Source organism: Tursiops truncatus, chromosome 19 (genome assembly GCF_011762595.2).
Source record: "Tursiops truncatus isolate mTurTru1 chromosome 19, mTurTru1.mat.Y, whole genome shotgun sequence".
In the NCBI taxonomy this organism is placed as follows: domain Eukaryota; kingdom Metazoa; phylum Chordata; class Mammalia; order Artiodactyla; family Delphinidae; genus Tursiops; species Tursiops truncatus.
The window spans coordinates 54,070,332-54,095,003 of NC_047052.1; the positions used below are offsets into that span (position 1 = coordinate 54,070,332).

Consider the following 24,672-nt stretch of genomic DNA (forward strand, 5'->3'; position numbering starts at 1 on the left):
ATCAAATACACATTTATGACATCATTTCCAAAGGCTGTTGTCCCTTTCCAACATTTTAATCCATCCTCCATTGCTGCCTTTGGTTTATTTTCAAAGAAAGCTGTGATGTAAACACCTTCATGCACCTCCTCTCTGAAGACAGAGGCTCTCTCACCTACAGATAGGAGGTCGCTGCAAATCATTTTGTGAATGCATGTGGCCCCAGGGAGAGGAGGGGGTGAAAGGACCTAAGGACTCAGGGTAACTTTTGAGAGAATTCTGAGAGCAAAGTCTCACACAATCCCAATGGCATCGTGTGATTCCTGTCAATCACTCACCTCCCCTTCCCCAAGGGCATATGAACTAGGCTATGACAGGGCCATGCCCATAACAAAAAAGGCCCCATGCCCAGGATATCAGGCTGACAGAGCCAGTGCTTCTAGAAGTTACAGCCCCAAATTGCCACCCTACTCAGAGGTCTCAGGTGTGCTGTGTGTGATACCTCTATAGCTCAGTGCTATGGAAAACAGGTCTTGTAGGTAGTAACATCAGCACCAACAGAGAACTTGTTAAACATGTCATTTCATGGGTTCACCTCAAACCTGCTGATTCATAACTTCTTAGATTGGGGAGCTGAGCCCCAAAAGATTTGTATTCACTTTAAAGCTTCAGAGAAAACGTTTAGCTAAGTGATTCTCAACTGGTTTCCCAGCGGAATCACATGACCAATATCAATAAATCACATCACCTGTGCCCTCCCCACAGCGTCTGGCTATTGGTGCTGTGGGAGCGTCAGCGTTGTTTGTATTACGTGCTCCAGGTGATTCTAAGGTGACGCCTGGGTGAAATACGTCGGCTCCCGGCTACATTGTGAGAGTTCAGACAAAGCTTCAGTCCTGGGAGAGGCAGCGGGGTCGCCTGTACGTGGGGTTGGAAGGGGAATGTCAGTGCAGCCCACATATTCTGTGTTAGAAGAATTTTTGGTTGTCTGTATGAGGAGAGAACACGTGTAGACAACAAAGAAAAACCTCAGTTTGTTTTCCTTGTAGGAGCTGATTGTTCCCCAGTCTCTCCCGAGACAAAGGACAGGAGAGGTTGGCTTTTTCAGCATTTCAAGGTCCTTCTGCCTGTGGCTGTGCTGGGAGCAGGTGAAGGAGCTGTGCTGACACCGTTGACGGCATATTCTCAAGATGCTGGTGTGATTCCTCAACATAATATTGATGAGAAAAGGACCCAGCACAGGAGGAGAAAGGAGGAAACGGCAGTTCCTCAGGTAAATATCCAGTCCTATATCAGAGGCTGTGTCTGCTTTTCCTCCTGAAATATCATGGGCTAAGAACTTACAAACCTTTAATTCTCTACTTCTGATGTTGCCTAGTGTGGTCATTTTCAACTACTTAATTTTTTTCCTTTTATTATTGTCAAAATCAGTGCTTTAGAATACTTCTCCCTCATGTCCCAGAGCCTTTTCTCAGGTGTCTGCATCAAGGCTCCCTGCAGAGCCTGAAGAATTCTCACCAAGAATTAATGACTTTCAGCTACTGAGAGCTCTTTGTGAGAGATCAACACGGGAAGCCATTGATAGCCAAGCTTCCCACTGGGGTGGGGCTGGATCTGGGGATCTTAGTGAAGAAGAGAAGAGTGAAGTGTTTAGTTGATATATGGTTGCAACATCAGCTATTTAGAACAGGATTAAGGACATGCACGTATAAACAGGTTGACTTTAATGGTCCAGAATTCCTCAGAAAGTTCTGAAGAAAACATTAGACTATTTGTAAGAAAAACTTACTATTTAAATGCACTGTTAGGGATACGGAACAAGGGAGGTACATATGGATTGGAATTTGCATAAAACTCATATTTTCCCCTGGTAGATTCTGGTTTCCTTATTTTTGCCCAAAATACCTAAGCAGTGATAATGTGTCCTGCTGCGTGCTTCAGTCACCTGATACCAATTTATCCCATTACGCCTGAGGTTCACTGATTCAGGTACTTTCTGCCAATTTCCTGCACTATGAAGTTCAAAATTTTTTTAGCCTTAATAACAGTCTTGGAAAGATTTAATGAGGGAAATGTATAAACCATTCCAGTTAATGTAGAAACTCCATTTCTTTTTAGTTTCTCTTTGTTTGCAGTTGGCTTTGAAATATAAAAATTCAACTTTACTTATTAGAGATACTGGGTTTTGTAAGTGAAGGTTTTTTTTTTTTTTTTTTTTTTTCCTTGCGATACACAGGCCTCTCACTGTTGTGGCCTCTCCCGTTACGGAGCACAGGCTCTGGACGCGCCGGCTCTAGACGTGCCGGCTCTAGACGTGCCGGCTCTGGACGCCCAGGCTCAGTGGCCATGGCTCACGAGCCCAGCCACTCCGCGGCATGTGGGATCTTCTCGGACCAGGGCACGAACCCGTGTCCCCTGCATTGGCAGGCGAACTCTCAACCACTGTGCCAGCAGGGAAGCCCTTAAGTGAAGGTTTTCTTCAAGCCTTTTCATCAGTCAAGGTTTTGTCAGTTTCCATTATACTCCACACTCATGTCGCCGACATACTCTTTTTTTTTTAATCACTCCTTTGCATTCTCCAGAAAGTTTCCAAGCATCATATTACATTAATGGTGTCAAATTTCTAATATATAGCTCAGCATAAACTATAAAGATCTTAAAGGAATGAAAAGATTTAAACCAATAGCTCTAATTTATTTTATATCACTATGTATGTTTGCACCCTAGTGTATTTTTAAAATACAAAGATTATCCTCCACAGATTTATAAGATTTATCTAAGTAAAAATTTTGATTTCGTTGACATGTATACTTTCTTCTCTGTCACGTTTATGTTTTTAAATTTTATTGAAGTATAGTTGATTTACAATATTGTGTTAATTTCTGCAGTATAGCAAAGTGACTCATTTATAGATATATATATTCTTGTTCATATTCTTTTCCATTATGATTTATCACAGGATATTGAATGCAGTTCCCTGTGCTATACAGTAGGACCTTGTTGTTTATCCTTCCTATATATACTAGTTTGCATCTGCTAATCCCAAACTCCCTCCCCCAAATCCCCTCCCCCTTGGCAACCACAAGTCTGTTCTCTGTGTCTGTGAGTCTGTTTCTGTTGTGTAGACATATTCATTTGTGTTGTAGTTTGGACTCCACATACTCTATCACTTTAAATATGTACAAAGTTGCTCTTTTTATGTATAACTGTGTGCACGATATGTTAACATTGTCTGATCCTTTTTTACTGTTTCTGTTGCTCTTCCCAGTTATGGAAACTGCTATAAACTTTGAGTAGGATTGTCTGTGTATTTGTCTGTGTTCTTTTTAGATGAATTCTAGTTCAAGTAAACTGGAGTGAAACCCAAGCTCTACCATTTTATGGATGTTTGACAAAATATTCTCAAAAAAAGGAAGAGTAACATTATGTTTCTTCAATTATTTATGTGGTGCATTCAATAATATGTTAAAAAAGGTAGAAAGCTATATTATATATCATAAATATTGAAAAAGAATTGTTGCTGGTATGCTTACTATTCTAATAGACCTGCAAAATCCATTAAACACTTTAAGTTCAAAGTTAACCATAGATTGTTACCATACTGTTCTACTGTTATGGTATCAAAATATGTGGTACATGGACCAGAGACATTGGTATTACTAGTTAAAAGTGAGCTTGTTAAAAATGTGGAACTCAGGCTCCACTCCAGAGCTCTTGAGTCAAAAATCTGCATTTTTACATTATCCCCAGTTTGCTTTCTTACATATTAAAATATGACAGTTTTACTTCTAACTCATTATGACTTTTCCACCTGAGAAATATATACAGTTTATCCTGTGTAATGAAAGTACAACATTCAAAAATGCATATGCCTGTGTTGATGCCATCATTTTATAATTTCTCTTCAAGATAATAATAGTCTCTACAGTGGTGTCATGAATCATATGTCATCCTCTTTTCTTGGAGTTAGAAATATGATACAGAACATTTCTGTGTAAAAAAAATTATTTTATTGCATAATTCAAGACACTGTCCTAAATCAAACCAGTTCTCTTAACTTGCTGTTTTCATCTTGGGTCAAATAATGAACTCTTCCCATTGCCACTTGGCAAATGCACTCTTTAATCTCAGGGACTGTTGACATTCACAAATGTGGCCATAGAATTTTCTCAGGATGAGTGGGAATGCCTGATCTTGTCCATAAGAATGTGATGTTAGAGAACTATAGGAACCTGGTCTCCTTGGGTGTGGATAACTTCCTTCCAGAATTCCTTATCCGTCCACAGGGTTTTGGTTCCTTCGTTTGTAGAAAGTCTCCTGGAATCTTCTGTGTCCTACAATAGAGTTTCAGATCCCTGCTTTCAAGGAAAAAATGGGAGTTTGCGGGTATAGACAGAAAGGCTGCATGATGATTCATCATAATTCCAACCTTCTTTCTTGAGGTAATCTTCATCCTTCACTAGATTAGTGGTAATTCTGTAAGTTCAGTGCTATAAGATAGTGCTGCCCGCATCTTAAAATCAGACTTTTACCCTTTATTTTTTACTTAATAGATCTTGGTCAGAATCTCAGGATCTGATTTTTTAACTGTTGTCTCCTACAATAAAGGAGCTTTCAAAAGACCGGTAATTGGGGAATTCAATTTCTAGGATATTTTAACATTCTGCAATACCTTCTCTTCTCATCTAAGCTCAATACTGGATTGGAAACTGTAGGATCTCCAGGAAAACTTATGTTCATTTTTCTAATTAACAGGTCCCCTTTTTGGAGGAAAAGAAGAATCCCTGAGATGTGAAGGGAATGGAGACAGTAGCTGTATAACCAGGTACGTGCGAATGGATGAAGCAGATGACACAGGTGAGAGGTCCAAAGATCGCAGAGGAAGTCATATCTTATAATATGGCTTGGGAAGGCATGCTTCAATGGAAATGATTTTTGCGAAGCCTAGATTTATTTCTGTTGCTGTCACAGAGGGGCATCTCCTGCCCCCATCTTAGGCTCTTAAATCCTCCGTGTATTCGTCTTCAGCCCCAGTGATTATCCCTCACCTTCACAGTGAGAGCCAAAATCCTCCTCTTGGCCTGTGATGACCCTCATGACCTGACTGCTCTTCTGTTGCTTTGGAGGTTCTAGGGAAAACTGTTTACATTTCTGAGTAACTCTATGTTAAGTTCTGTTTCTGCCTCAAGTCAGAACTGTGTGAGGAGAGTCATGGAGATATTGGGATTAGGTGACAAAATTCTTGGAATACCCAATCCAATGGAAATTTCAAACATGACCCTACAAAGTTCAGACTCAGTCATTTCATCATAGTATCAAGCATCTCCCCAGAATTATAGAATGTAATCATCCATTTTACTTCCAATGAACTAACATGAGACATTTTTACTTTCTATGAACTAACGTGAGACATTTTAAGTGTACTTTCCCAATCCATCAATGGTAGAATAACTTAATATGTTTATTTATCTCATAGAAGTCTTGAATATGTTCATTCCATAGCAGTGCTTGGAACATTGGCTACCATATTTTAAAGTCCCAGTTGCTGTTTAATTTCCTAATAACTGTAATTTTATAAGTCTGCCTTATTTAATATGGCGTTATGCTTGCTGTGTCCTGTATTTTCTCACTTTCTCATTAGTTCTGTGTCAAAATAATACATGATTTTAGATTCAAAAGATCTAGTATAACATGCTCAGATGAAAACGTCTTTGGTAAGAAGGGCCTTAGATAATTAGAAGGCACCCTGTATTTGTGAAAATGTGTGGTTCATTTCTCCAACCAAAAAGTAGTCATCTTATTCATTTACTTTCCTCAGTGTGTATCTGAATCATGGTATAATGTGATCACAACTATTATTTTATATATCGATGATTCTCTGCAGATTTTACAACTTTCATGTACTTTTATTTATAAATAAGATTTTATTTTTCTTCTAAAGTATGGGTTACAGCCTTGATAACTTGTGTATGTATAGCAGTAATATATTAATAACGTGACAAATTTCTCTGCTGTTATTTAAATAATTCATTCAAATTTTCCATTAGAGATTTTTAAATGATTCATTGTAATGCATTTTCTGTGAAATTCTCCTGCCTTGCAACACATGCCAGTGATTCAGAATGGTTGCTTTATGCGTGCATAAACCATTTCAAAATTATAGTATTTAGAAGGATTATATTTTAATAGTATATACACGATTTTTCAGAAATGGAGAGAGTAAAATTTTCTCTTATTCTTGTTTAGCAATTCCATAACTATTTGCTTTTTTTTTAATGATAGGTTCTCCCAAGTTAGTTAATTGTATTTTTGTCTTTACCTATATTTCATGAATGTACATGGCAATTTTCAACCCAGTACACTTAAGACAGTGTGGTGTTGCATTCAAATTTGAATGTCCCATATGTCTACTGCCAATAAAATTATGCATGTCTTTGTCTTTTAATTATTACCCCTACTGTGTTTGTGGCTTACCTACTTTATTTCTCTTCTTAGTTAATGATCAGTGTTTGTTTTATTCTGTCTTGGTGAGTAGCTATAGAAATAGTCTTAATTTCACATCTATTTACTGATGAATTTATATTATTGTTGTGTGAGGGAAATTCTATTTTTAATTTTTTGAGAAACCTCCATATTGTGTTTTATAGCGATTGTGACATTTTATATTTCCTTAGTGCATAAGGATTCCGATTTCTCCACATCCTTGCATATATATATATATATATATATATATATATATATATATATATATATATGCAAGTTGGGTGTAAGGTGACACCTCATTGTTGTTTTCTTTTTTATTTCTCAAATGATTACTGATTTTTAGTATCTTTCACATTTCTGTTGTCCATAAGTGTATCTTATTTGGATTAATGTCTATTTAATCCTTTGCCCATACATTGTGTTATTTGTTTCTTAATGTTGCTAGGAGTTGCAACATAAACATAATGTTTTATGTTGTAGGAGTTTTTTATGTATTCTGGATTGTAACTCCATATGAGTTACATGCTTTGCAAAATTTTTCTCTTATTCCACAGGATGCCTTTTCACCCCATTGACTGTTCCCTCTAATGTGCATGAGATTTTACATGTAATGTAATCCCATTGGCTTTTCTTTAAAAATATTTTATTTATTTTATTTTTGGCTTTGATGGGTCTTAGCTGCGGCACATGGGATCTTTGTTGGGGCATGCAGGATCCTCCCCTGCAGCGCGTGGACTTCTCTCTAGTTGTGGTGCACAGGCTCCAGAGCACATGGGCTCTGTAGTTGTGGCAAGTGAGCTCTGTAGTTGCAGCACACGTGCTATCTAGTTGTGGCCTACGTGCTCAGTAGTTGCAGTGTGCAGGCTTAGTCACCCCACGGCATGTGGGATCTTAGTTCCCCAACCAGGGATTGAAACTGTGTTCCCTGCATTGGAAGACAGATTTGTAACCACTGGACCACCCTGACTGTATTTGCTTTTGTTGCCTGAGTTTTTGGTTTCATATACAAGAAATCTTTGCCAGAGCAAATGTCTTAGGACATTTCCCCACTGTTTTCTTCTAAGAGATACATAGATACAGGTTTATGTTTAAATCTTCAGTCCCTTTTGAGATAGTATTTGTAAGTGATGTTAGGTAAGAGTTCAACTTCATTCTTCTTCATTCAAACATCCAACTTTCCCAGTGCCATTTGCTTAAGATACTATCCTTTTCCCATTGGGTGGTATAGGCACTCTTGTTGAGGATTATTTGACCATGACCTTGAGACCTTATATTTGTGCTCTCTTTATTGTTCCATTATTCTTTTTCTGTCTACATGTTTGTACTACCCTTTTTGATAACTATAGCGTTGTAAAATGTTATAGTTTTATGTTTTAAAAATCAGGAAGTGGGGCTTCCCTGGTGGCGCAGTGGTTGAGAGTCCACCTGCCGATGCAGGGGACATAGGTTCATGCCCCGGTCCGGGAAGATCCCACATGCCGCGGAGCAGCTGGGCCCGTGGGAGAGGCCACAACAGTGAGAGGCCCGCGTATCACAAAAAAAAAAAAATCAGGAAGTGTCATGCCTCCAACTTCACACTTTCTCTACTAGAATGTTTTGGACGTTTAGTGCTTTGTGATATTCCACATACATTTTAGAATGAGCTTTTCTATTTGTGTCAAAATTTTCATTGGGATTTTGATAGAGATTGCTTTGCAACTATAGGTCACCTTGGGTACTATTGACAGCTTAATGATGTTAAGTATTCCAGTTCAGGAACATGGGATGTGTTTTTGTTTATTTGTATATTCTCTATTTGCCTCCAGCAATCTTTTATAATTTTTATCATACAAGTCTTTCACCCATTCATTAAGTTAACTCCTAAGTATTTTATTCTCTTTGACGCTACAGAATATAAATGTATATATATTCTTTTTTTAACATCTTTATTGGAGTATAATTGCATTACAATGGTGTGTTAGTTTCTGCTTTACAACAAAATAAATCAGCTATACATATACATATATCCCCATATCTCCTCCCTCTTGCATCTCCCTCCCACCCTCCCTAGCCCACCCCTCTAGGTGATCACAGAGCACTGAGCTGATCTCCCTGTGCTCTGTGGCTGCTTCCCACTAGCTATCTATTTTACATTTCGTAGTATATATAAGTCCATGTCGCTCTCTCACTGTACATATATTCTTAATATCTTACTTGATTTTTTTCTGTTATAGAAACACAACTAATTTTTATGTTTGATTTTATATTTTGAATTCTGCTAAATTTGTTTATAAGTTCTGTATTTGTTTATTCATGAGGATTCTTTAGGGTTTTCTATGTAAGATTTTATCATCTGTGAATAGAGATCAGTTTACTTCCTCCTTTCTGAATTGGATGCCCCCCTTTTTTATTGGTCTGATAGTTTTATCTAGGCAATACAGTACTATGTTGAATTAAAGTCATGAAAGTGTACATTCTTGACTTTATTGATTGCAAAGGAAAGGCTTTCAGTATTCCACTATGGAGTATATTGATAACTCTGGGCGTTTTGTTGTTTTTTTTGTTTTCTTTTGTTTTTTTTTGGACCTGTTGGAAATGTTTGTCATTTCTTCTTGTTTATTAAAGTTTTTACTGAATACACAATCAAAAACAATTTTCAATTTCCATCTTTGTTTAAATGCCATCTTTATCTAAATTCTTTTGATCTTCTCCAAAACCAGCAACTCTTTTTTTTTTAACATCTTTATTGGAGTATAATTGCTTTACAATGGTGTGTTAGTTTCTGCTTTATAACAAAGTGAATCAGTTATACATATACATATGTTCCCATATCTCTTCCCTCTTGGGTCTCCCTCCCTCCCACCCTCCATATCCCACCCCCTAGGTGGTCACAAAGCATGGAGCTGATCTACCTGTGCTATGCAGCTGCTTCCCACTAGCTATCTATCTTACGTTTGGTAGTGTATGTATCTCCATGCCACTCTCTCACTTTGTCACAGCTTACCCTTACCCTTCCCCTTCCCCATATCCTCAAGTCCATTCTCTAGTAGGTCTGTGTCTTTATTCCCATCTTACCCCTAAGTTCTTCATGACCTTTTTTTTTCTTAGATTCCATATATATATGTTAGCATACGGTATTTGTCTTTCCCTTTCTGACTTAATTCACTCTGTATGACAGACTCTAGGTCCATCCACCTCACTACAAATAACTCAATTTCATTTCTTTTTATAGCTGAGTAATATTCCATTGTATATATGTGCCAAATCTTCTTTATCCATTCATTCAATGATGGACACTTAGGTTGCTTCCATCTATTGGCTATTGTAAATAGAGCTGCAATGAACATTGTGGTACATGACTGTTTTTTTTTTTTTTTTTTTTTTGCGGTACGCGGACCTCTCCCTGTTGTGGCCTCCCGCGATTGTGGCCTCTCGCGTTGCGGAGCACAGGCTCCGGACGCGCAAGCTCAGCGGCCATGGCCCACGGGCCCAGCCGCTCCGCGGCATGTGGGATCCTCCCAGACCGGGGCACGAACCCGTGTCCCCTGCATCGGCAGGCGGACTCTCAATCACTGCGCCACCAGGGAAGCCCGCATGACTGTTTTTGAATTATGGTTTTCTCAGGGTATATGCCCAGTAGTGGGATTGCTGGGTCATATGGTAGTTCTATTTGTAGTTTTTTAAGGAACTTCCGTACTGTTCTCCATAGTGGCTGAACCAATTCACATTCCCACCAGCAGTGCAAGAGGGTTCCCTTTTCTCCACACCATCTCCAGCATGTATTGTTTCTAGATTTTTTGATGATGGCCATTCTGACTGGTGTGAGATGATATCTCATTGTAGTTTTGATTTGCATTTCTCTAATGATTAATGATGTTGAGCATTCTTTCATGTGTTTGTTGGCAATCTGTATATCTTCTTTGGAGAAATGTCTATTTAGGTCTTCTGCCCAATTTTGGATTGGGTTGTTTGTTTTTTTGTTATTGAGGTGCATGAGTTGCTTGTAAATTTTGGAGATTAATCCTTTGTTAGTTGCTTCATTTGTAAATATTTTCTACCATTCTGAGGGTTGTCTTTTGGTCTTGTTTATGGTTTCCTTTGCTGTGCAAAAGGTTTGAAGTTTCATTAGGTCCCATTTGTTTATTTTTGTTTTTATTTCCATTTCTCTAGGAGGTGGGTCAAAAAGGATCTTGCTGTGATTTATGTCATAGAGTGTTCTGCCTATGTTTTCCTCTAAGAGTTTCATAGTTTCTGGCCTTACATTTAAGTCTTTAATCCATTTTGAGCTTATTTTTGTGTATGGTGTCAGGGAGTGTTCTAATCTCATACTTTTTTTTTTTTTTTTTTTTTTTTTTTTGCGGTACGCGGACCTCTCACTGTTGTGGCTTCTCCCGTTGCGGAGCACAGACTCCGGACGCACAGGCCCAGTGGCCATGGCTCACGGGCCCAGCCGCTCCACGGCATGTGGGATCTTCCCAGACCAGGGCATGAACCCGTGTCCCCTGCATTGGCAGGCGGACACTCAACCACTGTGCCACCAGGGAAGCCCCTAATCTCATACTTTTACATGTAGCTGTCCAGTTTTCCCAGCACCACTTATTGAAGAGGCTGTCCTTTCTCCACTGTACATTCCTGCCTCCTTTATCAAAGATAAGGTGACCATAGGTTCGTGGGTTTATCTCTGGGCTTTCTATCCTGTTCCATTGATCTATATTTCTGTTTTTGTGCCAGTACCATTCTGTCTTGATTACTGTAGCTTTGTAGTATAATATGAAGTCAGGGAGCCTGATTCCTCCAGCTCCGTTTTTTGTTCTCAATATTGCTTTGGCTATTCGGGGTCTTTTGTGTTTCCATACAAATTGTGAAATTTTTTATTCTACTTCTGTGAAAAATGCCAGTGGTAGTCGATAGGGATTGCATTGAATCTGTAGATTGCTTTGGGTAGTAGAGTCATTTTCACAATGTTGATTCTTCCAATCCAAGAACATGATATATCTCTCCATCTGTTTGTATCATCTTTAATTTCTTTCATCATTATCTTATAATTTTCTGCATACAGGTCTTTTGTCTCCTTAGGTAGGTTTATTCCTAGATATTTTATTCTTTTTGTTGCAGTGGTAAATGGGAGTGTTTTCTTGATTTCACTTTTGGATTTTTCATCATTAGTGTATAGGAATGCCAGAGATTTCTGTGCATTAATTTTGTATCCTGCTACTTTACCAAATTCATTGATTAGCTCTAGTAGTTTTCTGGTAGCATCTTTAGGATTCTCTATGTATAGTATCATGTCATCTGCAAACAGTGACAGCTTTACTTCTTCTTTTCCGATTTGGATTCTTTTTATTTCCTTTTCTTCTCTGACTGATGTGGCTAAAACTTCCAAAACTGTGTTGAATAAGAGTGGTGAGAGTGGGCAACCTTGTCTTGTTCCTGATTTTAGTGGAAATACTTTCAGTTTTTCACCATTGAGGATGATGTTGGCTGTGGGTTTGTCATATATGGCCTGTATTATGTTGAGGAAAGTTCCCTCTATGCCTACTTTCCGCAGGGTTTTTATCATAAATGGGTGTTGAATTTTGTCGAAAACTTTCTCTGCATCTATTGAGATGACCATATGTTTTTTCTCCTTCAATTAGTTAATATGGTATATCACGTTGATTGATTTGCATATATTGAAGAATCCTTGCATTCCTGGAATAAACCCCACTTGATCATGGTGTATGATTCTTTTAATGTGCTGTTGGATTCGGTTTGCTAGTATTTTGTTGAGGATTTTTGCATCTATGATCATCAGTGATATTGGCCTGTAGTTTTCTTTCTTTGTGACATCCTTGTCTGGTTTTGGTATCAGGGTGAATGTGGCCTCGTAGAATGAGTTTGGGAGTGTTCCTCCCTCTGCTATATTTTGGAAGAGTTTGAGAAGGATAGGTGTTAGCTCTTCCCTTAATTTTTTTTTTTTGAAAATTCAAAATCATTTATTGTCACATTATTATTATATTTAAAAGGTTGTAATTGGATTGAATGACTGGGTTCCCTTAATTTTTGATAGAATTCACCTGTGAAGCCTTCTGGTCCTGGGCTTTTGTTTGTTGGAAGATTTTTAATCACAGTTTCAATTTCAGTGCTTGTGATTGGTCTGTTTCTATTTTCTATTTCTTCCTGATTCAGTCTTGGCAGGTTGTGTATTTCTAAGAATTTGTCCATTTCTTCAAGGTTGTCCATTTTATTGGCATAGAGTTGCTTGTAGTAATCGCTCATGATTTTTTGTATTCTGCAGTGTCAGTTGTCACTTCTCCTTTTTCATTTCTAATTCTATTGATTTGAGTCTTCTCTCTTTTTTTCTAGATGAGTCTGGCTAATGGTTCATCAATTTGGTTTATCTTCTCAAAGAACCACCTTTTAGTTTTATTGATCTTTGCTATCATTTCCTTGATTTCTTTTTCATTTATTTCTGATCTGATCTTTATGATTTCTTTCCTTCTGCTAACTTTGGGGGGTTTTTGTTCTTCTTTCTCTAATTGCTTTAGGTGCAAGGTTAGGTTGTTTATTTGAGATGTTTCCTGTTTCTTAAGGTAGGATTATATTGCTATAAAGTTCCCTCTTAGAACTGCTTTTGCTGCATCCCATAGGTTTTGAGTCATCGTGTCTCCATTGTCATTTGTCTCCAATCTGTGTCTTTTCGTGGGAGCATTTAATCCATTTCCATGTAAGGTAATTATCAATATGTATGTTCCTATTCCCATATTCTTAATTGTTTTGGGTTTGTTATTCTAGGTCTTTTCCTTCTCTTGTGTTTCTTGCCTAGAGAAGTTCCTTTAGCATTTGTTGTAAAGCTGGTTTGGTGGTGCTGAACTCTCTCAGCTTTTGCTTGTCTGTAAAGGTTTTAATTGCTCCATCAAATCTGAATGAGATCCTTGCTAGGTAGAGTAATCTTTGTTGTAGGTTTTTCTCCTTCATCACCTTAAATATGTCCTGCCACTCCCTTCTGGCTTGCAGAGTTTCTGCTGAAAGATCAGCTGTTAACCTTATGGAGATTCCTTTGTGTGTTATTTGTTGTTTTTCCCTTGCTGTTTTTTTGTTTTTTTTTTTTTTTTTTGCGTACACGGGCCTCTCACTGTTGTGGCCTCTCCTGTTGCGGAGCACAGGCTCCAGACGCGCAGGCCCAGCAGCCATGGCTCACGGGCCCAGCTGCTCCGCAGCATGTGGGATCTTCCCAGACTGGAGCACGAACCCACATTCCCTGCATCGGCAGGCGGACTCTCAACAACTGTGCCACCAGGGAAGCCCCCTTGCTGTTTTTAATATGTTTTCTTTGTATTTAATTTTTGACCGTTTGATTAATATGTGTCTTGGCGTGTTTCTCCTTGGATTTATCCTGTATGGGACTCTCTGTGCTTCCTGGACTTGATTAACTATTTCCTCTCCCATATTAGGGAAGTTTTCAACTATAATCTCTTCAGATATTTTCTCAGTCCCTTTCTTTTTCTCTTCTTCTTCTGGGACCCCTATAATTTGAATGGTGGTGCATTTAATGTTGTCCCATAGGTCTCTGAGACTGTCCTCAGCTCTTTTCATTCTTTTTTCTTTATTCTGCTCTGCAGTAGTTATTTCCACTATTTTATCTTCCAGGTTACTTATCCATTCTTTTGCCTCAGTTATTCTGCTATTGATCCCTTCTAGAGTATTTTTAATTTCATTTATTGTGTTGTTCATCATTGCTTGTTTCCTCTTTAGTTCTTCTAGGTCCTTGTTAAATGTTTCTTGCATTTTCTCTATTCTATTTCCAAGATTTGGGATCATCTTTACTATCATTATTCTGAATTCTTTTTCAGGTAGACTGCCTATTTCCTCTTCATTTGTTAGGTCTGGTGGGTTTTTATCTTGCTCCTTCATCTGCTGTGTGTTTTTCTGTCTTCTCATTTTGCTTATCTTACTGTGTTTGGTGTCTCCTTTTTGCAGGCTGTACGTTCATAGTTCCTATTGTTTTTGGTGTCTGCCCCCAGTGGCTAAAGTTGGTTCAGTGGATTGTGTAGGCTTCCTGGTGGAGGGGACTAGTGCCTGTGTTCTGGTGGATGAGGCTGGATCTTGTCTTTCTGGTGGGCAGGTCCACGTCTGGTGGTGTGTTTTGGGGTGTCTGTGACCTTATTATGATTTTAGGCAGCCTCTCTGCTAATGGATGGGGCTGTGTTCCTGTCTTGCTAGTTGTTTGGCATAGGGTGTCCAGCACTGTAGCTTGTTGGTCGTTGAGTGAAGCTGGGTGTTGCTGTTGAGATGGAGATCTCTGGGAGATTTTCACCGTTTGATATTACGTGGAGCTGGGAGGTCTCTTGTGGACCAGTGTCCTGAAGTTGGCTCTCCCACCTCAGCGGCATAGCACTGACTCCTGGCTGCAGCACCAAGAGCCTTTCATCCACAGGGCTCAGAATAAAAGGGAGAAAAAGTAGAAAGAGAGAAAGAAAGAGGATAAAATAAAATAAAATAAAGTAAGATAAAATAAAGTTATTGAAATAAAAAATAATTATTACGAAAAAGAAATTTTTAAGTAAAAAAAAAAGGACGGACAGAACCCTAGGACAAATGGTGAAAGCAAAGCTATACAGACAAAACCTCACACAGAAGCATACACATACACACTCACAAAAAGAGGAAAAGGGGAAAAAATAATAAATCTTGCTCTCAAAGTCCACCTCCTCAATTTGGGATGATTCGTTGTCTATTCAGGTATTCCACAGATGCAGGGGACATCAGGTTGATTCTGGAGATTTAATCCGCTGCTTCTGAGGCTGCTGGGAGAGATTTCCCTTTCTCTTCTTTGTTCACACAGCTCCCAGGGTTCAGCTTTGGATTTGGCCCCGCCTCTGCGTGTAGGTCGCCGGAGGGCGTCTGCGCTCAGACAAGACGGGGTTAAAGGAGCAGCTGATTCGGGGGCTCTGGCTCACTCAGGCCGGGGGGAGGAAGGGGTACGGATGTGGGGCGAGCCTGCAGCGGCAGAGGCCAGCGGGACCTTGCACCAGCCTGAGGCATGCCGTGCGTTCTCCCGGGGAAGTTGTCCCTGGATCCCGGGACCCTGGCAGTGGCGGGCTGCACAGGCTCCCGGGATGCGAGGTGTGGATAGTGACCTGTGCTTGCACACAGGCTTTTTGGTGGCGGCGACAGCAGCCTTAGTGTCTCCCGCCCATCTCTGGGGGTCCGCGCTGTTAGCCGCGGCTCGTGCCCGTCTCTGGAGTTCCTTTAAGCAGCGCTCTGAATTCCCTCTCCTCGCGCACCAGGAAACAAAGAGGGAAGAAAAAGTCTCTTGCCTCTTCGGCAACTCCAGACATTTCCCCGGACTCCCTCCCAGTAGCCGTGGTGCACTAACCCCCTGCAGGCTGTGTTCAGGCCGCCAACCCCAGTCCTCTCCCTGCGCTCCGACCGAAGGCCCGGGCCCGAGCCTCAGCTCCCAGCCCCGCCCGCCCCGGCGGGTGAGCAGACAAGCCTCTCGGGCTGGTGAGTGCCGGTCGGCACCGATCCTCTGTGCGGGAATCTCTCCGCTTTGCCCTCTGCACCCCTGTTGCTGCGCTCTCCTCCACGGCTCCGAAGCTCCCCGCTCTGCCTCCCGCAGTCTCCGCCCGCAAAGGGGCTCCTAGTGTGTGGAAACCTTTCGTCCTTCACGGCTCCCTCCCACTGGTGCAGGTCCCATCCCTATTCTTTTGTCTCTGTTTATTCTTTTTTCTTCTGCCCTACGCAGGTACGTGGGGGAGTTTCCTGCCTTTTGGGAGGTCTGAGGTCTTCTGCCAGCATTCAGTGGGTGTTCTGTAGGAGTTGTTCCATGTATAGATGTATTTCTGATGTATCTGTGGGGAGGAAGGTGGTCTACGCGTCTTACTCTTCCGCCATCTTCCCCCTCTCTCCAACTCTGGGCTTTTTGTATACGTTTATTACATTTATGTGTGTTCCATTGATTCCTAGAATGAGTGTTTTCATGACGAAAGGGTACTGAATATTGCCAATTTATTTCTCTGCATCATTTGATAAGATTATATGGTATAAACTTCATTCTGTGTATGTGGTCTTTTAACGTTTCTATTTGTTGAAACACCCTTGAATTCTACAAATAATTCTGAATTTTTCATGGCATATATATATGGCTGTGCCCGGTCTTAGTTGTGGCACACCAGATCTTCGATCTTCATGGCGGCATGTGGGATCTTTTAGTTGCGGGGTGTGGGTCTTTTAGTTGTGACATGCGGGATTTTTAGTTGTGGCATGCTAACTCTTAGTTGTGGCATGTGGGATCTAGTTCCCTGACCTGGGATTGAACCCGGACCCCCTGCACTGGGAGGGCAGAGTCTTAGCCACTGGACCACCAGGGAAGTCCCCATGGCATATAATTATATTAATATCCTTTATAATGTAGCTTGATAGTATTTTATTGAAGGCTCTGTAGCTGTATTCATCACAGATATTGGTTTGTAGGTTTTTTTTAAAAAAATAATTTGGACTGTCTTTGTTTGGCTTTGATATGTGGTAACCCTGGACTCACAGAAACTGTTTTGATAATTTCTCTTTAAACTTTGGAAACGTTTGTGGAGAATTGGTGTTACTTTTTCTTGAAATGTTGCTGGAATCATCCAGGTAATTTATCTGCTTCAGGGATTCTTAAAATTACTTTTTTCGCCTATTTACTAGTTGTACTTTTGTTGTGGGTTTTTAAAATCCCTTCGTGATAAAGTCTGAGTAGGTTGTATCTTTCTAGAAATTCAATCTCTTTTTTTCAAAATGTCCAATTTGTTGGTGTAATATTGTTCATAGCAGTGTCTTGTAATTACTTTCAGTTTTATGGTATTATTTATAATGTCTCTTTTTACTTCTGATTTTACTTACGTCTTCTCTCTTATATTCTTCATCTAGGTAAGGGTTTGTCAAGTTTATTTAAAATTGTAAAGTATATTCACTCAAAGTAGTAAGTGGAATAATTTGCTATTTGATATCTTTCAGCCATACTTCTCATTACACTCAGGGTTTGTTGCCAAAGAAGCCATGCATAGAAGATTTATTCCAAAAAAGTGCTGCTGGGAAAATAAGACAGCTGTCACCTTGGAAATTTATATTTAATAAAAGACTGGGAATGTAAGGGAGCATGTGAAGTGTTGAAAGGATATTATTATGGACATAAACAAGTTTTGACATTTACCCATGTTGAAAACATTACTCTGAAAAGAAATCAAGGATGTAAGTCCAATTGGGGAAAAAATCTATTTTACAATAATATTTGCAGAAAAATACATTTTTGACAGCAAAGACCCACATTATTTTTTTTAAATCCATATTCTCTGAAAGGAAATTTGAAAAATATGGAAAGTCATTGACCCTATGCTGCAAATAATCACTCAGATCATTATTAATATAGGCTTGGATTAAACATTTATTCAAACATGTGTGAAAACCAGAGGTTTAAAAATGTAGAATGAATATCCCAATATGATCAATTTGAGAGGTCCCTTACCAAGGGTTTATTATTCTTTAACCAACAAACATTTTCTCCCTGTTCTGAACTCTGTAATGTTGATAATAAAGGCAGAGTCTTTATCCAACCATCATCCTTCAGTAGGTATCATAGTAGAGATAATGTGGAACAACATTACATGTGTAATCAAATGAGTGACACCTTAAGCAAAAGCCCTATGTTCAATAATTATGAGAGTGTTTATAATGGAACTGGAGGATATCCATGCATTGAAACTGGGAATACCATTGACCAAGACTCAAATCTTATGAAACATCAGAGAACTCAATTTTCAGAGAACCATCATATAAGGAATGAATGTAGTAATGTCCTTTGTCAAAGCTCAGGTCTTATTACCCATGAGACTCTCCATATTGGAGAGAAGAATTACACATTTAGCGAATGTGGTAGAGTTCTTAACCAGTCTTCAAAACTTACTCAACATCAGGGTAGTCACACTAGGAAAGAACATTACAAGTGTAATAAATGTGGGAAAGTCTATAATCAGTTATTAAATCTAAATAGACATAGGAAAATCCATACTGGAGGGAAACATTACAAATCTAAAGAATGTGGCAAAGCCTTTACCCAATGCTCAGTTCTTAATCAACATCAGAGTATTCATACTGGGGAGAAACCATACACGTGTAAAGTATGTTGTAAAACCTTTACCCATTGCTCAAATCTTACTCAACACCAGGTAGTTCATAAGCGGAGAAATATGGCAAAGTTTTTTGCCAAATATGGCAAAACTTTTAACCAGAGCTGTCACCTCCCTCAACATCAGAGAGTGCATGCAGGAGAGAGACCCTACAAGTGTAATAAGTGATGAAAGACATTAGTCCTAAATATACACATTTGAAAACACCAAAAAGTTCAAACTGGAAAGAAAGTTTAATGACATGAAAGACATAAGAAAGATTTTAATAAAAAATCAAATGCAAATAAATACCACATAAGTCATAGTAGATAGCATTCAGTCAATAACTGTTTTCTGGTATTAGTCTAAATCAGAACATTATAGAAAATAATCCAAAATTAAAACACTTTGAAAAATTATTTGTTAGTATGGATCATCAAGGGAATGGATGATTGCACAGGTATAATTATTAACATTGTGTCCTTATTTATAGTGACATTATTTGAGATTACTTGAAAACAAAAATTAACATAACTCTCAAATTATGACATGCGATGCTTTTATTTCTAGTATGTATGTGAACTCATGGTTTTGACTGTTGCTGCCTTAAAAATAGAGAAGCCCTTCTATATTAGGTGTGAATCACTTATATCTACTTTTCCATGGAAGACTGAGAATCCTGAAATGTAAAATGTACAATGAAAATCTAAATGGAGATACTGCTTGTCATTGATTTAAAACCATCATAGATGTGACATTAGATAAATATTCAGGGAATCATCTTCATATTAAAGTATATGGAGGATCATTCTAAATTTTAAATAGCTGTACCACTTGCTTTTTACGGATAAAAAACTGCAGTTTTTTAAAGTCTTAGTGTATTGTCATAATAGTAATAGATAGAAGTCATGAACATTAGTTGACATGGTTGAAATAAAGACGTCTTCACAGATATACAAGAAAAGTATAGGTAACCCTTTAGTAAAAGGTCATAAAATTAATGTCCTTTCATGTTCACTAAATGATTAGTCTCAGTTTTGTAAACCACAGAAATCACAATTCTAAGATCATTATATCAGAAGAACAAAAATGCTTTTGAATTCTTGTAATCTGTATTTTGTTCCAGGATCATACCGTTGATTTTGAAAGGCTTTATTTAGACTATGTGTGAACTTAATATATGTTAATAAAACTGAATGGTTTTTAATGTGTGAAACTTCTTAAATAATGCAGTGTGACCCCACAACCAACATTAACCGCTCCCACCTTATTTAAAGTTGTAAGTAAAAGACAGTAACAAAGTATCTGGTAACACAGTAGGATGACGTCTCTAGTAATCCCTTTTCCTCTTGGATTTATATCTCATATAATTTGAGATTACATTTTCCACAATTTGCTTCTTGTATTGCTCCCTCCCTTTTGTAACTGCAGGGACATTATGATGGCTATAATGAGGATTATACAGAAGTATCATTGGTAATTTACCAAAATTAAACCATGATATTGCTGCTAAAGAATAAGTTTTTAAAAATATTTTTAACATCTTTATTGGAGTATAATTGCGTTACAATTGTGTTAGTTTCTGCTGCATAACAAAGTGACTCAGCTATAGATATACATATATCTCAATATCTCCTTCCTCTTGCATCTCCCTCCCACCCTCCCTATCCCACCCCTCTAGGTGGTCACAAAGCAACGAGCTGATCTCCCTGTGCTATGTGGCTGCTTCCCTCTAGCTATCTATTTTACATTTGGTAGTGTATATATGTCCATGCCACTCTCTCACTTCATCCCAGCTTCCCCTTCCCCTTCCCCATCTCCTCACGTCCATTCTCTACATCTGCGTCTTTATTCCCATCCTGCTACTAGGTTCTTCAGAACGATTTTTTTTTTTTTAGATTCCATATATATGTGTTAACATATGGTATTTGTTTTTTTCTCTTTCTGACTTACTTCACTCTGTATGACAGTCTCTAGGTCCATCCACCTCACTACAAATAACTCAATTTCGTTTCTTTTTATGGCTGAGTAAAATTCCATTGTATATATGTGCCACATCTTTATCCATTTATCTGTCGATGGACACTTAGGTTGATTCCATGTCCTGGCTATTGTAAATAGAGCTGCAATAAACATTGTGGTACATGACTCTTTTTGAATTATGGTTTTCTCAGGGTATATGCCCAGTAGTGGGATTGCTGGGTCATATGGTAGTTCTACTTTTAGTTTTTTGAGGAACCTACATACTGTTCTCCATAGTGGCTGTGTGAATTTACATTCCCACCAACAGTGCAAGAGGGTTCCCTTTTCTCCACACCCTCTGCAGCATTTGTTGTTTGTAGATTTTTTGATGATGGCCATTCTGACAGGTGTGAGGTGATACCTCATTGTAGTTTTGATTTGGATTTCTCTAATGATTAGTGATGTTGAGCATCCTCTCATGTATTTGTTGGCAATCTGTATATCTTCTTTGGAGAAATGTCTAGGTCTTCTACCCATTTTTGGATTGTGTTGTTTGTTTTTATGATACTGAGCTGCATGAGCTGCTTGTATATTTTGGAGATTAATCCTTTGTCAGTTGCTTCGTTTGCAAATATTTTCTCCCATTCTGAGGGTTGTCTTTTGGTCTTGTTTATGGTTTCCTTTGCTGTGCAAAAGCTTTTAAGTTTCATTAGGTCCCATTTGTTTATTTTTGTTTTTATTTCCATTTCTCTAGGAGGTGGGTCAAAAAGGATCTTGCTGTGATTTATGTTATGGAGTGTTCTGCCTATGTTTTCCTCTAAGAGTTTTATAGTATCTTGCCTTACATTTAGGTCTCTAATCCATTTTGAGTTTATTTTTGTGTATGGTGTTAGGAAATGTTCCAATTTCATTCTTTTACATGTAGCTGTCCAGTTTTCCCAGCACCACTTGTTGGAGACTGTCTTTTCTCCATTGTATATTGTTGCCTCCTTTATCATAGATAAGGTGACCATATGTGCATGGGTTTATCTCTGGGCTTTCTATCCTGTTCCACTGATCTGTATTTCTGTTTATGTGCCAGTGCCATACTGTTTTTCTGTTGTTTTTTTCTGTAAAGTTAACTAATCTTGTGGTATTTTTTTATATGTATTTTTTTAAATATCTTTATTGGAGTATAATTGCTTTACAATGTTGTGTTAGTTTCTGCTGTATAACTCCTTTTATTTTTGGGGGGGTCTTTTTTTGTAACATCTTTATTGGACTGTAATTGCTTTACAATGGTGTGTTATTTTCTGCTTTATAACACAATGAATCAGTTATACATGTACATATGTCTCCATATCTCTTCCCTCTTGCAGTTCACCTGTACCATTTTTCTAGATTCCACATATATGCATTAATGTACGATATTTGTTTTTCTCTTTCTGACTTACTTCACTCTGTATGACAGTCTCTAGATCCATCCACATCTCAACAAATGACTCAACTTCGTTCCTTTTTATGGCTGAGTAATATTCCATTGTATATATGTACCACCTCTTCTTTATCCATTCATCTGTTGTTGGGCATTTTGGTTGCTTCCATGACCTGGCTATTGTAAATAGTGCTGCAATGAACATTGGGGTGCATGTGTCTTTTTTTTTTTTTCTGTACGCGGACCTCTCACTGTTGTGGCCTCTCTCGTTGTGGAGCACAGGCTCCAGACGCACAGGCTCAGCGGCCATGGCTCACGGGCCCAGCCGCTCCGCGGCATGTGGGATCTTCCCAGACCGGGTCACAAACCCGTGTCCCCTGCATCGGCAGGCGGACTCTTAACCACTGTGCCACCAGGGAAGCCCTGCATGTGTCTTTTTGAATTATGGTTTTCTCTGGGTATATGCCCAATAGTGGGATTGCTGGATCATATGGTAATTCTATTTTTAGTTTTTTGAGGAAGCTCCATACTGTTTCCATAGTGGCTGTATCAGTTTACATTGCCACCGGCAGTGTAAGAGGGTTCCCTTTTCTCCACACCCTCTCCAGTATTTGTTGTTTGTAGATTTTCTGATGATGACCATTCTAACTGGTGTGAGGTGATACCTCATTGTAGTTTGATTTACATTTCTCTAATAATTAGTTATGTTGAGCAGCTTTTCATGTGCTTCTTCGCCATCTGTATGTCTTCTTTGGAGAAATGTCTATTTAGGTCTTCTGCCCGTTTGTGGATTGGGTTGTTTGTTTTTTTAATATTGACCTGCATGAGCTGTTTATATAATTTGGAGGTTAATCCTTAGTCTGATGATTCATTTGCAAATATTTTCTCCCATTCTGAGGGTTGTCTTTTCGTCTTGTTTATGGTTTCCTTTGCTGTGCAAAAGCTTTTAAGTTTCATTAGGTCCGATTTGTTTATTTTTGTTTTTATTTCCATTACTCTGGGAGATGGATCAAAATAGATCTTGCTGTCATTTATGTCAAAGAGTGTTCTTCCTATGCTTTCCTCTAAGAGTTTTATAGTGACGGCTTTACATTTAGGTCTCTAACCAATTTTGAGTGTATTTTTGTGTATGGTGTTAGGGAGTGTTCTAATTTCATTCTGTTACATGTAGCTGTCCAGTTTTCCCAGCACAACTTGTTGAAGAGACTGTCTTTTCTCCATTGTATATCCTTGCCTCCTTTGTCATAGATTAGTTGACCATATGTGTGTGGGTTTATCTCTGGGCTTTCTATCTTGTTCCATTGATCTATGTTTCTGTTTTTGTGCCAGTACCATATTGTCTTGATTACTGTAGCTTTGTAGTATAGTCTGACATCAGGGAGTGTGATTTCTCCAGCTGCATTTTTTTTCCCTCAAGACTGCTTTGGCTATTCGGGGTCTTTTGTGTCTCCATGCCAATTTTAAGATTTTTTTGTTCGAGTTCTGTAAAAAATGCCATTGGTAATTTGATAGGGATTGAATTGAATCTGTAGATTGTATTGGGTAGTATAGTCATTTTCACAGTATTGATTCTTCCAATCCAAGAACATGGTATACCTCTCCATCTGTTGGTATCATCTTTAATTTCTTTCATCAGTGTCTTATAGTTTTCTGCATTCCGGTCTTTTGTCTCCCTAGGTGGGTTTATTCCTAGGTATTTTATTCTTTTTATTGCAGTGGTAAATGGGAGTGTTTTCTTAATTTCTCTTTCAGATTTTTCATCATTAGTGTATAGGAATGCAAGAGATTTCTGTGTATTAATTTTGTATCATGCAACTTTACCAAATTCATTGATTAGCTCTAGTAGTTTTCTGGTGGCATCTTTAGGATTCTCTATGTATAGTATCATGTAATCTGCAAATAGTGACAATTTTACTTCCTCTTTTCCAATTTGTGTTCCTTTTATTTCTTTTTCTTCTCTGATTGCCATGACTAGGGCTTCCAAAACTATGTTGAATAATAGCGGTAAGAGTGGACATCCTTGTCTCGTTCCTGATCTTAGAGGAAATGCTTTCAGTTTTTCACCATTGAGAGTGATGTTTGCTGTGGGTTTGTCATATATGGCCTTTACTATGTGGAGGTAGCTTCCCTCTATGCCCACTTTCTGGAGAGTTTTTATCATAAGTGGGTGTTGAATTTTGTCAAAAGCTTTTTCTGCATCTATTGAGATGATCATATGGTTTTTCTTATTCAATTTTTTAAGATGGTGTATCGCATTGATTGATTTGCTTATATTGAACAACCCTTGCATCTCTGGGATAAATCCCACCTGATCATGGTGTATGATCCTTTTAATGTGTTGTTGGATTCTGTTTGCTAGTATTTTGTTGAGGATTTTTGCATCTATATTCATGAGTGATATTGGTCTCTAATTTTCTTTTTTTGTAGTATCTTTGTCTGGTTTTGGTATCAGGGTGATGGTGGCCTCATAGAATGAGTTTGAGAGTGTTCCTTCCTCTGAAATTTTTTGGAAGATTTTGAGAAGGATGGGTGTTAATTCTTCTCTAAGTGTTTGATAGAATCCACCTGTGAAACCATGTCATCCTGGATTTTTGTTTAAAGGAAGATTTTTAATCACAGTTTCAATTTCATTACTTGTGATTGGTCTGTTCATATTTTCTGTTTCTTCCTGGTTCAGTCTTGGAAGGTTATACCGTTCTAAGAATTTGTCCATTCCAGGTTGTCCATTTT

At 38.5% G+C, this 24,672-nt stretch overlaps 1 long non-coding RNA gene across 1 annotated transcript in view; it reads left to right on the top strand.

Annotated features, from left to right (window-relative positions):
* Window positions 1-24,672, top strand: part of LOC141277210 (uncharacterized) — a 120,739-nt gene that overhangs the window by 31,929 nt on the left and 64,138 nt on the right. The window contains exons 2-3 of the long non-coding RNA XR_012328240.1: window positions 1,029-1,252; window positions 4,735-4,804. This is a non-coding gene — a long non-coding RNA (uncharacterized lncRNA). The remainder of the gene's footprint in view (window positions 1-1,028; window positions 1,253-4,734; window positions 4,805-24,672) is intronic.